The following is an 18,092-nucleotide window of genomic DNA, read 5'->3' as shown; positions in this document are numbered from 1 at the left end:
AAGGTCACAATTTTCACAACAGGAGTAGGGAAAATAAGAACAATATATTTAACAAAACAACCTTGCATAATTATTCATCATTAGCTGCCCCCCATCAGTCTAGCCCTTGTCATTGTCATGACAACGATCTCCTGTGCCTGAATCCTCCCTTGCACCTCCCACTGCATCCCACTCGCCCTCAACTGTGAAACATCAGTGGGACAGCCTTCTGACTAAACATCGCCATCAGGCATTTCTCTGGCATGCAGGAGAGCTGCTCGAAACTCACACGTCCTGCTCATCGCTGAAGGCCATGTTCCTTACATTCTTACACTGTGACCCAGCATGCCGCTATGAAAGTAATGTGAATTCAGACCAAAGGGCATCCATCAACTTTTCTCCATTCTTTAAATAAACAATACCAGCTAGAAGCTACAGTGCATCTGAGCCAGCAGCAATCGTGTCCACGAGGCCGGTGGATAAAAAATAGCTAGAATGGAAGTGAATGAAGCCCTTCCACGTAAAGTCTCCATGCTTATCTCAGTGCAAGGCAGCCTTTTAAAAGATACTCTTAATCTCAAGAGCGTCACTTCCTTCTTAAATATTGGTTTTAAAATAGCATGTTTATTGTGAGTGTCGCATGCATGATAAAAAATCTGTAGCTGATGTGTGGACCGTTGTTGGTTGACATGTACTCAACCACGCATGCAGTAATAGGTCATATATTGATTAATAATTATATATTTGTAATACAGTGGTCCCTTGTTTATCGCGGGAGTTACGTTCTAAAAATAACCCGCGATAGGTGAACTCGGCAAAGTAGCCAGCTTTATTTTTTACAATTATTATAGATGTTTTAAGGCTAAAACCCCTCACTACACACTTTATACACTTTTCTCAGACAGGCATCGACATTTTCACACTTTTCTCTCTTGTTTAAACACTCAAGTTCAAACCTTCGTAGAAAAATAAGTCCAGTATAGAATGAAACCAAAGGCACCCGCAGGTCCCTTTGACGGTGCAAAACGTTTCGTCGACATTGTTGTGTTTGTTGGAGAAAACTTACAAAGATATAGTACAGGTCTTAAGAGTCAATCTGCCAGCGATCGAAGATTTATGTAGACTTGACAAGCTAAACGCATTCCGTACTGTACAGCAGACACGGCACGGGGGAGATTGATTGACAATGTTCTACAGCCAATCAGGACGCAGAACACAACGCGCTGTAAAAAAGAAAAAAACATGCAAAATTGCACGAACAAAATCCACGAAACAGCGAGGCCACGAAAGATGAACCGCGTTATAGCGAGGGACCACTGTATATAACATGTCATCAGAATGTAATTGTTATTTTCTATTTACCAAATTTCAGTTATGTATAAATTTCCAGTTTATTTACAGTGGTTATCATAGAGTGTTATGATAAATGTCATGAGATAATTACAACTAAAGACAGTAATTATAAAAATATATTCCTATATTAATTATGGTATGTAAGGCTTTAGTGTGCGATCCAGTGTATCTGACATGAATATTACATCCAGCTTAGATGTCTGCTTAAAAGTAATAGATCATAACAGAAGTCTGTCCCACATGGTTCAGTAAAGCTCCTTCATGGTTATCAACAGAGAAAAATGGTTTCGTTGGGACGTGAAAGCGAAGCAGGAAGAAGATTCCAAATCATCTAGTTTACTGTATATGTGAGCTAACTATCAATAAACTGTCATTTGTTAAGATTAGACTATTCAAAACTCTGTTCTCTACACTATATCCTTAAATAGCTTTACTTTTACATACATCCTGTACACATTTTCCCAAAAAATAACCTACACTAAGAAGTAAGAGAATAAGCAAAGCTGTAGGTGAGATCAAAACTTGAGCAGGAGGAGGCCAGTGCAGAAGCAACAAAACACATCAAAAACCAAGTATGGAAGTTGAAAATAGGCAAAAGTATTTGTGCGTTCAAAGAGAATACACCTGAGAATACTATTAAAAAAAACCTCATGTGGGAGAAAAAGGTAGTTTCTGCAACACAGAAATATTCTAGATGTTGAAACATGTTTGTTACACAGAAATTACATCATGAAGCAATGATGTCACCTGTAACCCCAAATGTGCCGGATGAATGAGAAGCGTGGCAACGAAATGAAATGAATCAATCCACTAATTGCAATACTAATGCCCCTGAATCCTCCCCTTAAACCAACAATGTGTTTCTCTGATAACAACAGTGAGGACCATCGATTCAGAGAAGCCAGTGAAAAATTGGCTGCACTTCAGTTGAACTACTTAATGTATGAAAGATTCAGGATTTTTAAACAAAGACTAGATATGTGGTCCGCTGAGATCTTCTAAGGTCAGTCGGGCCCAGAAAAGGCCCCGTGGCCAAAAGTACCGCACAGTTTGGATGTGTATAACTGTATGGATGGCAAATAAATCTGCAGTTAAAAGGTTAAAAATTGACAGACTTGCAACAACAATGCTGAAACCTCATCTTTGACCTGGCTATGCGCTGGGAATCCCTTTTTCATGAACTGGCCTTCTGTTCCTTTGAAAGCAGAGGGAAGGAGCTGTGGCAGAGAGCCAGACTGCCAGGCTTGCCCTTCTCCTCCCCCCCGCCCCAGCGTCCTGCCCAGCACTGTCACCAAGCTCATGGTGTCCTCGCTGTGTCCTGACTTAAGGTAACGGCTCCAATTTCACAGTTTAATTATGGCTAATCTGAGGAAACCGAGCCAACGCTAATGAGACAGCACGTGCTGGCGGCCAGCACTCGCTGGGAGAAAAGTGTCTGGACAAGGTGCTGCGGATTTACAGCCCGACTCTGTGGTGTGTGGAAGTGTAAATCTGTTGTAAAAAAAATTAAAACAACAGAGAGTGCACTATTTGGATTTTAATGCTCATAAACCCACATTTTAGCATAAAAATCGAGTTCCCTTAGTGTTAACATTAACTTGTCCCTTCAATTTAGTGTCCTAATGATCGGTATAAAACTATGAGCACCCTTCACTTTGATATAACTTGTTTTTGGCAGGTGCAGCAATTTGAGGAGAGGCCAAGACTGAAAGCATATTTGTTATATAAGAATACATTATTGCAATTTCATCCAATGAACTGCCTTGTCTCTCAAGTGAAATCTCCTTTCCTGCGGCAAACATTTTTGTTCAATCATTCATTACCCTCACACTCAAAGAAGAAAAAAAACATCACACTCTCAGACACGTCTACATCAAGTTTTGGATGACTCATGTTGACAGACAGCAGTGGTGGACAGGAATTAGACCGCTGATTTCGTAGCCTAAACCTGCGGTCCCCAACCTTTTTTGCGCTACAGACCGGTTTAATGTCAGACAATATTTTCAGGGACCAGCCTTTAAAGTGTCGCAGATAAATACAACAAAATAAAATGATACGACCAAGACAAAAACTGTGGTATTTTGAAAATATAATAATAAATGCAAATTCACTGTGTAATTGTGTAACTTTATTAGAGAGAGTAACATCCTCCTATCTGCCCCTTAATGCATCTTAATCTCTGGTCGCTATGGTAACATGTAAATATTTCTTTCAAAATAAGACACACGACTACAACACGGGAAAAAGACCCAGGGAAACAGAGTTAACGATAAAAACCCTGAAAACCACAAATTTCACACCCGAGCCTGAACTCTCGCGGCCCGGTACCAAACAACTCACGGATCAGTAGCGGTCCGTGGGCCGGGGGTTGGGGACCGCTGGCCTAAATTATAACAGATAAATTATGAACTATTAAGGATTTATCAATGTGGTAAATTCACCAGCACCAATGATGGCTCTCAGAAAGGCACAAAAACAGTTTGTTCCCATAGTTACTAAACAGAGAACAAAAATACAGAGTGAGATTAAATTAAAATAAAAATGATTATTTTGATGCGTGTGTGTGTTGTCCAGCTATTACTCATCATAAAACTTATACTGTGGAAACTGAATCTGTTTACATTGTCACACTGTGGTGACGTAGCTTCCTTGCAGGGACAAAAAGCAAGTAAATGGACTGATTCTTCTTCTACTCTCCCTGAGTACTCAAAATGCTCTATATAACATACTAACTACCGTTCATACTCTGATGGATGCATCGGCGAGCAACTTAATATCTTGCCCAAGGATATTTGGCATGCAGACTAGGGGGAAACAGGTATCGAACCACCAACCTTCCGATCAGTAGATATCCTGCTTCTGCCTCCTGAAAACCACTGAATGTTAAATTGAAGACACGTTATGAGTTTAGGGTTAAATTCAGGTTAAAGTTCAACAGGTTAGAGGTTGAAGGGAAGTTTTTTCTCTGACCTTCAGTCACCTTATGAATGGATTCTGAGAAGTACATCAACTCATTACTTTTTGCTATATTATTAATAGTCAACGTGACTGGTCCCTTGACCCTGCACTCACAGTCACATTGTGACGACAGACTTTACTAGTTTTAATATTAAGTTAGAGCCAAAAATGACAAAACAGGAATTTAAACATGTTAATAGTGCTTTAAATAACAGACATTCATGTTTTATTTTATGTATATTTAACATAACTTATGGCCTGAATGTGGAATATGACCTTGCGCGACTTCTTTGCAGGTTTTTTGCAGCCTGTGTATGTTTCATATATAAAAGACTTCAGAGTTTAATGGCAAAGCTTTACAAAAATAAATAACCTTTTCTGTTATTTTCTTTAAAACTACTTTTTTACCGTCTCCAATAAGAAACACTGTCTCTAGTAAGTGCTGAAAGCAATGCAATGACCTTGACTGTTTTCAGTAAGTTGCTGAGTGGATGACACATTTCACTATATTTGCATAGATTTACCAATGTATTAGGAAATAGGAAAAGATTGCTTCTGTTTTTTATGAATCAAAGTTTCAGGAAATCAACACATTTTCCATCTCTTGCAGCCCGTGCACACAATTCCCTCCCTCCATCTTCTCCATATTTGCATCCACTTGCATCTCTGCCTTGACTTTGTATGCAGCGACTGAACCTCTCCAATTAATTGTGCAGTAAGTCCAAACTATACTTTAAAACATGGATACACTGCACTGCAAGGAATTTCTCTATCAGCGTACTGGCAGCTAGATTTACCAGTTGTGACTTTACATTCTGCCTATAGTGAACTAGAAGAACAGTCTCCTTCTGTACGAACTGTACAGTAGAGAAAACACTATAATACTCAGTTGTTTGTTTGGTGCTATCACATCATTTATTCATTCATTGTTGATGTATAGACCAGCTGGGATCTTTCTGTGTGGAGTTTGTAGTTTTTTCCTATGCATGTGTGGGTTCTCACTGGGTACTCTGCCACCCACTCACAGTCCAAAAAATACATGTTAGGTGTGATTCTAAATTGGCTGTAAGTGTGAATGTGAATAGTTGTCTGTCTCTATGTTGGCCTTACGAGGGACTGGCGACGTGACCAGGGTAAATCCTGCCCAGTGACAGCTGGGAAAGGCTCCAGCGCTGGAGCCTGAACTGTATAAGCAGTTAACTAGCTGAAAAGATGGTTGGCTGCAGAATTATACTAAGCAAAAACAGTGCTTCTTAACACCACATGGCATTACAGAATACTGTAAACACACTACAATTGCAGTAAACAAGCTACATATACAAATGTTAAATGTTATTTATTAGAATTTTATTGTGCTATTATCTGAAATAAAAAGCAAACATCTTCAACCTGAGAATTTTCAGTTGAATAACAATCAGCAGCCCATCACAGACACCTTGAAGACAGGTATCTATTACACAGAGTATTGTTCTCATTTCATGGTGGGTGCATGTTAGACTTTAGGCTATTTAAGTTTCATCAAAACACAGACAATCTAATTATTTCCTCAGAAATATCCGTGCATCTACAAAGGGACAGCAAACTCAGTCAGGGCCCGCGATTTCAAAGGGGGAAGTCCCTCAGATGTCCTTTGTAAGATAACAGATAAAATTCCATCAACATTCATATCTTTTCCCCCCTAAACCTGGAAGAAATTATCAATTTGCTGAAATCTGCAATCATGAAATATCATTATTTTTTATTTCGTTTTGCTTTGAGGTAGAGGCGATTGCAGTGTTCGGGGGCTGGCTAAAAAGCAGTGGTATTGGTCTGAAAAACAATGCAATCTTTTGAAAGTATTCATCACCTGATAAAAGCTGCCAAGGTCAGACCTATGGGAGATTGCGCGATCGAAAACATTATTTGTGCACTAGGTTGTTTGCCTGGAGAGCACTTTTAAAGGAGCAAAACTGCTTGGGAACAGCAGTCGAGGTAGTTGAAGTGCAACTAGTGCAGGTACATCCAACTTTCTTTTTAAAAACTTCACCATTATGAGCTTGCATGATGGCTGAGTGGGTCAAAAATACTATGTAAAGAAAATCTTTGATGCTTTTCTGCTTCTGCGCTTTGAACTCTCTAATAAAGAAAAGTAATATTACACAGATGATAAAGAATACCTCTCTTTTCTTTTTTTTCAGCTGAAATTTTCACCCACTTTAGCTCAGGTTATGACTCGCACTGGGCTCTCTGAAAACTAAAACATAAAAACATGGACTTTAAAACTGCAGTTTTAATGCTTTGCATGCTTTGATGTCTTCACTTGTAGGCTGACTAGGAGCAACTGTTTACAACCACCACAAACTGAACTATGTAGTTGGGCCAAAGAACACAGGTGTGTCCAAAATATAGACTGTATAATGGGCAGAGCTGTATGAAAATCAACTTTAGTGTTATCACTGTCATCAACATTTTTTTAAGCAGGAGTGAACATATTTCGATGAGAAGAACGGTCTGTGCCAAGGTGTTGTCAGATAATAAATGTTTTTCCTTTAAACTTGGTTGCTTCTGCTTTTAGATAAACTCACCTTTGGAGAAACCATAAGGTGGCATCTGAGGAACTGCCACAGGCTTCAAGTTTGGACTGTACTGACTACACAGATGTTAGCAGAGTGTTCACTTTATGTGAACGAAGGATGCTGGCTTAAATTTATGACACATCTTATAGTACTCTTTAAAACATTGTAAGATGTGTAAGATGTAAGATTTAAGACACAGAAGACAGTCAGGGGTAAAGTGCCATTAAAATGAAACATTTCCAACCCACAGAAACGTATTTGACAATGTTTTCTAAAACTGAAGTGATAACGGTTACACCACTGATTTGGATGCAATTACCTCTCAAATAATTTTTGCATGCTATGAAAACATCATTGTATGTATCACATGTATGTATAATAATTATAATATGACTGACCTTATTCCATGTTAGTCATTTTGGAGGAGCATGTAATTTCATCTGTTAGTTAATGCACATTACTGAAAAGTTTAAATGCCACAGCTTACCTGACTATTGTTGCTGACCAATTTTCATCCCTTTATTACACAGTGTACCTTCACACCTCCACAGTGCATCTTTGATGGGTGCTTACAACAGGATAAAGATTGTCTCAGTCTAGTTCCTTGAAAAGGACATTTGAGTTTGCAGCAAATCTGCAGCAAGTACATGATGTCAAATGACCAAAAACTAAGGAATGATTCTGGTGCTCTGTTAAATTTCCACCCAGTCCTAACAAGTTGTACCTAATAAAGTTGTCTGTGACTGTACTGTATATTGGATTCAAAGTATATACTGAAGTTAGCTGTGTGGCTGCTAAGTTTGCTAACTGTGAGAATTAGAAAGTACATCTTTTCCTACTTTCCAACTATCACTGTCCCACTCAATCTTTAGTTAACTTTAGTCATTTCATGCATTCCTTACATGCACAAAAACATAAGGAAGACAAATATCACCGATGCCAATACACAGTTTGCATGCATTGTTGTTGGCTGTGTAGCTTTGCCCTTCTATTATGGCTTAACCTGTTTTACTTTATAATACTTTTAATAGTGGCTGAAATTAGACGCAGCAGGATGCATTATACTCAGTCATCATCAGCATAGAAATTCATTTCCTACTGTTTGTGATCAGCACAGACAAACAAGAGCCAACAGTGATATGATAAACTGAGAATTAATTTGTGCTAATTGCTCACCACACTGCTCATGCTGTGACTGAGAACAGCTACATTAGCCAACTGGAATACGACAAACAACAGTAATATGAATTAAGTAGCCCATTATATGCAGACAGAACAACCAACTGGTGAGAAGTCAGGTTTGCTGCTGCGACTGTGAATGTGAGCCAACAAAAACATGAGGGGAAATTGATTAGGAATCTGCACAGTTATCCTATCAATCAATGTGGCATTGCTGATCACTAATCAAAACTAAAATACACACACAAGCATATCAGAAGCACTTTTCATACAGGAAAGCAGGATGAGGAGCATGTTCGTTCCAGTAGCAGTTTAAATGTGCCATGCATCAAAGAGTTCACATTCAACTTTCAAATTACAAACACCATCCATCCATCCATCTTCCTCCGCTTTATCCGGGGCCGGGTCGCGGGGGCAGCAGCCTAAGCAGAGAAGCCCAGACCTCCCTCTCCCCAGCCACCTCCTCCAGCTTATCCGGGGGAACACCAAGGCGTTCCCAGGCCAGCCAAAAGATATAATCTCTCCAGTGCATCCTGGGTCTTCCCCGGGGCCTCCTCCAGGTGGGACATGCCCAGAACACCTCACCTAGGAAGCACCCAGGAGGTGTATGCCCGAACCACCTCAGCTGGCTCCTTTCAATGTGGAGGAGCAGCGGCTCTACCCTGAGCCCCTCCCGGATGGCTGAAGGGAGAGGCCAGCCACCTTTCGGAGGAAGGGTGGCTGGGTAGGGACGTAGAACGACCGGTAAATTGAGAGCTTCGCTTTTACGCTCAGCTCTCTCTTCAACAAGACGGACCGTTGCAGGGTGCGCATCACTGCGGCCACAGCACCAATCCGCTCCCTTCTCCCATCACTCACGAACAAGACCCAGAGATACTTAAACTCCTCCACTTGGGGCAGGAAATTACAAATACATTTAAGCTTATTTTTGAACTTACAAATTATATTATGAACTTAAATACAGTTTCTCCAGTAGTAAGCTTTGGTTTTAAAAAAGTTAACCTTGAATTGGGAAGACGTAACTTATTACTTCTATGTATTGATGACATTAGAAAAAGCCATGGAGAGTTTATGAATCAACTGATCGATTAAAAAAAAAGACCTAAATCCTTTTGATACTATTCAAAGGAACAGTGAGAACAGTGGCTTGAGTTTGGATAATGTTGTCAATTCTTGTCATTGATATTTTTCATTTTCCACCTTAATACATGTTTTTTTAAATTTTATTGTAGATTTTAATGGACTGCACTATGACAATTATATTACAATGCTAAGAAAACAGAAATTACCAATTTTACAGCCACACTTCAATTTCAACTGCACCTCAAAATGTTTCCATAGATACAGTACGACTAGTTTTATGTTTCTGTGAAACACTAAGCTGCTTGTATACCTGCTGCTGACAACAAAAGCTTCACCATCATTCACTGACGAATGGCAAAGCAGACAAGGCAAACAGTATGATATCGTCAGTGACCTTTGCATCCAGGTGGATCCCAGCAGGCTTTGCTTAAGTTTAAATCACTTCCAGTACTGCAGGCATGTGACCCATGATGACATATAGATTTCTTTTCTACTGCTGCTTTCAATTTGATTGGAGCATCAGCTTAACTGTTAAAACATAAATGCAATAAAAAAAAAAAACAGTCACATCTCACTTGGCTGCATTTTGTTTGATTTCAGCCCATGCCACGTGTGCCAGCTGCTAAATACCTAAAATCTACGTGTAAAATTGTATTAAATATTAACTCATCCAGCACGTCTGTCTAAATAAGGGATTTGTGAAAACTTTTGGAGGAGTAGCAAGGTCCATGAAGTTTGATTGAAGGATGACAGTAAGGAAAAATAAAATGTGTGTATTTATAAGGTGCCACAAAGACTTGAATAGAATGTCAATGATATATTATTTTCCATGAAAAAATTGGATTTTCAATTTAGCAGCCGGCACAGTTTGAATGAACCATTGTAAAAGGTGAAGGAATGTCTCCCACTGTCTGACGTTCACCTTCACCTGTTCCACCTCAACAAAGACTGTGCCTCTCAATGAGAATATGCACCTTTGTGAGTGTTCAGTGAACTTGCCTGACAAGCATGTACGCACATATGAGTAGCATCTATAGGAACAGATGGTCAGCCTCGAAGGACAAAGCCTTACAACTGAAATACATTATATATGTACACAATAGTTCATCCCTTTAGTTGAACTTTTGTACAGGTTTGATAACGTTAGGAGCTAAAATAAGTTCATTTTTCCCTTCAATCACTAATCAAGGAATTGATGTCAAATTGTGTCTCATGGGTAGGAAGAATGAGGTGATATTTTAATGTAATTTTGTAATTGCTTAATTTGTGAATGTCCAGATATTCACAAATTTTGTGTTTACTAAATTGAAAAAGACTGCAACACAAAAAAGTTAGAACATAGAGATTAAACAGTGATTGGCTCTTTCCAAGCATTTAGCTGCCAGTTTTAATTATGACATAGCTGACTGATGGCATCCTGGTTAATTATATTATAAACTGGAGAGGTGAGAAATACAATTATCTTAACAAACATTATTCCAGTGACAATCAACTAAGCTGAATGAGCAAATAAAATTGTTCAGGTTAGTTTAGCCTCACACAGATATTTGGCTTCCACAACTGACTACGATGCAGAAACATAATTAATTTGAATTAATTTAAAAACATTTAAAATTTTCTGTTTTTGTTTTTTGACATCACATTTCTGGTAACGGTGTGGCAGCTTGTGATGCTACACTGACACTTTGTTCACATTACTTCCTGTGGACTAGTGGATTACTGGATGATGCTGGAGATGCTATGTCACAAACACATCCACAAACCAAAGAGGATACTCTCCTGTCCTTAAAGCCAAATAAACAAAGACTTAAAAATATATAATCATGTTATTTACTGATTTTAGAATGTATAATTTTAATATCCTTTTATTTTGGTAATTAATGTGGAACAAAATGTTTAAAAAATGGCTATCACAAGCTTAACAAGCACTGATTGATGCTCCTTAAATTGCATGATTGTGTAATAAACAGTCGAGTGTCTGAAATACAGAATCATAAATACAGAAAGGGAGCAAGTCTTCACATTTTAGTGTCTGGAAACGCCTAATGACACTGAGCTCTCTTTGCAAACAGAGATTGTATATTCTTCTGCAGGTTTGCATTGTGATTTGCATGCAATTATGTACATATAGATTCACTCTGCATTCCCAGAGCCAGCACTGTGCACACCGCCTGCACACACACCCACTCCACAGCTGTATAAACAGATCAGTCCACCATCACACATTAGCTCTGTCAGCTGTAGGACTGCAGCATACATCAGACAGGCCTCTGATGCATTCTGCTAACCCCATGGAGGGAGGAAGATATTCGAGGGAGCTTGTAATGGTTGTTGTGGTGGGTGGGGGTAATTACGGTTGAGCCTCCGGGTCCTGACAGACCTCTCTGTGCCCACCTGGGGAGCACTGTGCCTGCTGTCTGTGAGCCTGCCTGTCAGTGTCCGGTACACTCTGCAGACGAGCAACCACCCTCCCAGCTAACAGAAACCTTTAGCAGCAGATGCTACGCAGTGTGTGGTGCCGCTGTTGCTACCGGCAGAACAAGGGATTTGGGGAAGGCAGATGTTCAGAGGAAGAAGAGCACCACGTCAACACATAAACAACCAACAAGATTACAGAGACACTTCTGTAGCATTGCATATGTGCATTTTCTATCTTCTTCTGCAGTTCTTTCTTTGCTAGTAAACACATGCATGTTATTATTCTGTTAGCAGTAATTGTTTATTTTGTTTTGTTTTTTTTTAACTTCAATCCAAATCCAATTCCCTCCTTTAATTTCCCCACCAGTAGCTCCGGGGTTGGATAAATGAAGGTATATGATGTTTGCCCATGTCTCCATGCGCTTACAAGAGCTTCAGCAAACAGCTGCAGCTAGACTTAACAACTCTCTGCTGCTAAACTATTTCATTTGAAGTCAAGACTCAGTGTCTAAAAGAACAACCATAATTCTCGTCTTTTTTATGCATTCCAAACTGCCTTACATCCAACAACGTTATGTTGTCTGTGTTGTTTGTCATTAGAATTGCACTAAAAAGAGGCTGTTGGAGAGGTGGAGCATGGATAAAAGAAGTTTGATCTTCCACCACTGCAGAACCACCAGTACACCTTAAACATTTTAATCCATATCATTAGTTTTGACAAAATCATATTCTTCTAAATCAAGTTGGGTTAAAGAGCCCCTAATGTCATCCAGTTCCACGTCATGTGAATTTCTGCCATACTAGATCTAATGAAAGTGCTATGACTGCGAAGCAGGGTGAGAGATTGAAAGCTGATTGACCAAAACCAAACCTGATGTCAGGACCACATTTGTAGAATGCAAAGTATAGGACAGGCTCATAGGTTACCATACATTTTCAATAATAATGTGTTTATCTCTGAAAAACGTTTTTATGGGATCTCATTGGCCTGAACTCTCTGACTGTCCATCGTTATGATATTTAGATGGTGAATTTAGAGTGACATCACTCAGATAAGGCATCTTTGGATCTGCACTTAAATTAAAAAAATACAGTTAGTCTCAACTGAATTTGGCTTTGCAGCATGAAGTACACTGAGTGTGTATATGGGGATGAAAAGTTTCAGGCTGGGAGACTGAACACAAGTTGAACAGTTAAACTTTCTTTGCTTTGATCCTTTCCCACCAGAGACGGGGTTTTGCCTTGTTTGGTCAGCATCTGTGTGAACTCTGTGACTTCAAGTTAAACGTGGAGCATCTCATTTTCAATTCCTTTGTGTGTAAAACATAGTTGATATTACACATGGGAGAAGATGCTTTGGAGTTCAATATTAGAGATACTTGTGTTAATATAAAGTGATTAGTAAGTAAATGACTACATATTTCATGCCAACACTGAAAGTATTTCTGTTGAATTGAGGCTTTGCAGATTACATTTGTTGAAAATCACTGTAAAAATAACTTTCTTACTACTACAATTAGAACAATCTGTTAGCAACCAAAGTAATCTGTTTGAAGTAATTGAAGTAATCTGTTATATTGACTATACTGTATATTCCAAATACTGTATTACTTTTATGTTATCACCCCTTTGAAATTAGCTTCTGCATGTTTGCTATTATGTCCAGGGGATGTAAAGCATGCAGGACTAAGAGCCACATGTTGGTGTTTTGTAGCATGAGCTCCATTCTCCTTGTTCGGCCCTCTCTAGATTCACGATACTGTAATTGCGTCTACTTGGTTTGGCTACGTAAAAAGAAAATAATGGACATGCAATCTATGTACAGAAGGAGTGGAGCTCAACATGGAAGACGCTGTGAGTGGGTTGAATGCTGATTGGTTGAAAATAGGATCAGAACAGGGAGGGAGTGACAGCGAAGTTCACCGTGTAGAGGGAGAACATCTTTGGTTTCTTTGGTTGATTGAAAGAGTAACAACACTAAAGGAAGAGTAGGCTGCGCGCTGGTTGTTTGTGACAACTGGCGACATTGAACGGCTACAGCATGTAGACATTCTGCAAAGCTGTGCAAAGGCCCTGCGAAGGACTGACGCACAATCATGTTGGCTCATTTTTAGAGCTGTGCTTAGCACGCAGGCTCATCTTTCAAGTATAATGTAGAATTTCTTAGCAGCTGTCAGGCATCAGCTTACTTATCAGCCACTATCAGCTTGTGAGAATTGCACAAACAATGTGTTATGTTACTCATTCCAACAAAAAAGTACTCTAGCACGATACTTTTTAATGCACCATACGCAACATTGCATTTAAGCTAATGAACTGTTCATATGATTGTTGTTAAAGTTTGATTGTTGTATATAGTTGCATTAAAAATAAGCACAGAGACATTCTGATCTTCCTCTGCATTTGCAGACACTGGATTGTTTATGTTAACGAGTGACTCGACAACAACACCAGTTACCAATAATCATGCCTAGATACTGCTGGCTAATCGGGCAGGAGACATAGTTAATGAGAAGGGCCATTTCACAGTATCAGGTCATTTGCTCAATGATGTGTATAGACAACAGTGATGCAGTGTGTCCAGTCCAAATTACAGCCCACTATTAAGGACATTAGACTGAGCCCACAGGTGCATAATACCAGGCTTGATGCTAGTGTCATTACCCGCCTTGTTTGCTTGAGCGCAGCCTCTTGGGCATGCATTTTTGCCCAAGAGAAAGATCCAGACCGTCGAGGTGCATTGAAATTCTGGGCTTTTATTTTCATATACCACTTTTTGTGGATGACCTCAGCTGTACCTAACAGCCCATTTAGCACCTGGGGAAAATAGGAAGGGGGGCGTGAACATTGTATGCCAGCTGTCTGTTGTGCCATGCTGTTTGCCAGAAAGCCCAGCGGGTGTCCGCCAGCGACCTGTAAGCAGACTGCCGGTCTGCTGAAGTGTAGCTCGCAGTCTGAACAACGCACGCAGTACGTGCAGAGCAGAATCCAGACGAGGTGTGAGACGGGGCTGGCTAAACATGGAAATGCTAAGCTGCAGCGACACGCTCGGGCAGTGAAGAAAACACAGAATGCTTAAAAGGAGAATGCTCAACTTTTTCTGCATCAAAATTATACATGATATTGATGTCAAATAAAACCAGTAGGGCCACAGCTGTAGAGAGTTTACAAAGGAATCTACTAAGATTTGGAAGAAAATAAAAAAAAAACCAAAAAACATAATGTAGAAACTCTGATGTCATATGCACACTAATGAAGCAACAGGTTATCAAAGTAATGCTTTTTTTAAAATTAGATTTCACTTTTCTACAAGTGCTATGAGGTTATATCTTCTGGGACTACTGGTCTAGACTAGTTTAATAACAGATGGAGTTATATAGTTATATATCACTGTATTTTGGCAGCTTATTTCTATTTCAGTTGCATCTAATTTGAATGATACAATTAGCCATTACCAAAATTAGCAAAAAGAAAAGGCTGAGGCTGTCCAAAGAGGGAAAAAGCAGCTTTTTTGACCTTTCCAGTTACACCTGCCACATTTCACATGCAGCAGGAAACACATGATTTTAACATCGTGGAGTCCGTCTGATAAACTTTAGCTTGTAAATGCCGTGCGTGTCAGACAGTGTTTTCTGACTATATGTGTAATTCCAGTAACAGCTGGCTTCAACTGTGTGCATATCAGACAAATTAATGTGCGACTTCAAGCTGTCTAAATAGCTGTTTCCGTCGTGTTGTAAATGTCCATTCAAGCTCACTACAGCAGTGCCACAATACTTAATAAGAGACTGGAAAAGATGTGATATTCAAGAAGAGAAGTTTTTGTGTAGCTGCAATCACAGTGGGACCTTGTACAATATCTTTTTCTGGTGCAGAATCTTGGCAACTACAGCCACAGCTTAAACCAGAAAACACTCAGAAAGCTCACACCGTTAACAAGGTGACAAAAATTCTCTAAATTAAATTAATTAAAGAATAAGCATAAATATGTGTTCTATATTATTTAATGCGAGCAGGAGTAGTTTATGACAATATGATGGTAAATATTCCAGAAATGTATTCTTTTATATGATGCAAAATCTTGAAAATATTACTGCTTCTTCTGCAGTAGAAGCAACAAATCTGCCCTTTTCTTTAGTAAGCAAACTGTCTCCTGTAACCAGGTAGGCCACACAATCTGACAGACACCTGGGTTACATCTCAGCATGCATCTGGCCCTCAGGGCTCGTGTGGCGAGCTGTCATTACCATATCAAAGACGCGCCGCGTCACGGCCGCAGAGAAAAAGAAGAGCCAGCACTTCAACAGCCTCTTGATTCAATTTTTCACATGGAGCTATTTGAATATCTATGGCAGGCGATGCAGATGGATGCATGAGTGCATGCCCAAAACACACACACACACACACACACACACACACACACACACACACACACACACACACACACAGATAGAAATATAAGAACTCAGGTGTATTTTCATACACATGCAGGTCCATCCTGGGTGCATATATGTACACAGCTCACATGCATGGCAGTGGTTTGATTTTTAATCATTTATTTTCTACCTTGTGATAAAAATTGCAGGTGCAATGGGATGCATCGGCCAACAGACAACCTTGATCCAATATGTGTGTCTCTTTGCTTCATGAATATTCTCATTCAAATCCAGCTCTCTATTCAGGCACCTGGGCAGGCTGCAGACAACAATACTGTGTCATTACGAGTGATGCTATCACTCTGCTCACCGAGACCGCAGACAGGAATGTATTCTCAGTGAAATCATTATGAAAGCTGCTTGTTGTGACTCACTGGTATAGAGCAAGACAACAAACAACACTTCAGGATCAGAAATTCTTTTCATCACCATCTCAGGGATGAGAACGAATCCCAAAATCCAGATATTCTGTTGTGAACGTGGATTATAAGGAAATTACATTCCACCTCTATGTAATTATAATAATGTATAGTGCAAACTGGACTAAGCCTTTTTACAAATGTTACATCAAAAGGTTGACTAACACTTGTATTTAATGAAGAGCTTTGAGCCTAGATGTCAAATTTTGTTTTATTCTGCCACTGTAATAAAATATTTCAAACATGATTTGTCTAACTGATATATATGTGAAAACGAGAGCTTGCTCTTCTTTGCTTGCCTTGTTTAAATAAAGGTAATACACAAATGTCTGTAAAAAGGAAGGTGGCATCCATTCAACACTATTAGGCAATTAAATTTTTATCTAACTCTTTCCTGCCTCATACTAGTACACTTCATGTAAGGTTATCAAATAGGCAGTTCAGTTGACAAAAAGTCGTTATGTGTTTTCGAAAAACAGCTGGAATAAGCATTTGTTCCCAGTCTGTCACCTCTATTGTTGAAATTTGATTAAGCTCAGTCAACTAAACAACTACTTTCGTGAGGCTGTTAAAGGGTGTGTAGGGGTCAAGTTACAAAGAGAGAAATCCACAGACTGCTTCTTTCTAGCATCGCTAAGTATGCTATTTTTAAAAAAGCAATTAGCCATACCGCAGAAGCTCAGAAGCGCTGGCGCTACCTTGGCAACCAGTGTCTGTCACATGACCCTTGTCTTGCACATTCAAGTGCTCACTCAAGAGTCTCCCAGAGCAATGCTGTTCAAAAACTCTGACTTAGGTAATGATTACATTCCTTAATAAGGATCCAGACAGGGTTTCCAGAAACATAATGCAACGTGACAATTATATGTCGTGTTAACCGCAAGTGTTTAAGTTTATGTATCACTGTGGAAGGGAAAACAGAAATGAGCGAACATGTTTTCACTTTTAATCATCAATGCAGCTCAAAATTTAAATACTGGGATCATAAAATGCCTGATTCTTGCAAAAAACAACTAAAAACTGCAAAAGATCTCATTCCTCAAAGTTGTATTAAATCAGCCGTTTTGTGGCAAATGGCATTTTGGCATTCTGGTAAAAGTGAGTGTTTGCTCCCGCCCTGTATTTTAAATAGCAATTACATTGAATTGTGATGGAAAAAGCCATCCACTCCCATTGTTTCTTATTTTTTAATTTTTTTGTGTCATTAGATTTCCCTCCTCTATTTGTGAAAAAGCTCTTTCAAACAGATTGGAAGTGCCTTTATTTGCAGTGAAAAAGTGAGCTGGATGGGGTAGCGTGCGATTATTGCCACTACAGGACAATGGTTGCTGCCGCAGCAACCTTATCTTCCACCTTCTTCCCTCCCAACAAACATGCATTCACTTAATTGGACACAAGTCTCAGTGTGGAGAAATCTGTGCCATGTTCTCCGTGGCCTTGGTGATTGAATGATTTCCAATCCTGAAGCTACGTAAATTAACGGCAGTCAGAGTGAGAGATAATGAAGGGTACTGCAGGGGCAAAGTATAATTTAATGTCATTGGAAGATGCACTCTCTATTAGGTTAGAGTCTATTATTTTGCTTCCTCATGCGTGCACACCTACCACTCCAGCGTCAATAATCAGCATAAAGAAGAATTATCACCTTTCTGATAGTGCCAAAAATAACAAAACCTGAGATTTTGTTAAAGCTGAGAACCTCTAAGATTTAC

General features: G+C 39.4%; 1 protein-coding gene across 3 annotated transcripts in view; it reads right to left on the bottom strand.

Moving 5' to 3' along the window:
* LOC120737679 (receptor-type tyrosine-protein phosphatase N2-like) overlaps window positions 1-18,092 on the bottom strand; it is a 208,468-nt gene that overhangs the window by 75,324 nt on the left and 115,052 nt on the right. The window lies entirely within an intron of this gene.

The sequence above is a fragment of the Simochromis diagramma genome, unplaced genomic scaffold (genome assembly GCF_900408965.1).
Source record: "Simochromis diagramma unplaced genomic scaffold, fSimDia1.1 OVJJ01000247.1, whole genome shotgun sequence".
Classification (NCBI taxonomy): Eukaryota; Metazoa; Chordata; class Actinopteri; order Cichliformes; family Cichlidae; genus Simochromis; species Simochromis diagramma.
Note: the sequence above shows the minus strand (reverse complement) of the source record. Positions and strands in the feature narration are given on the sequence as shown.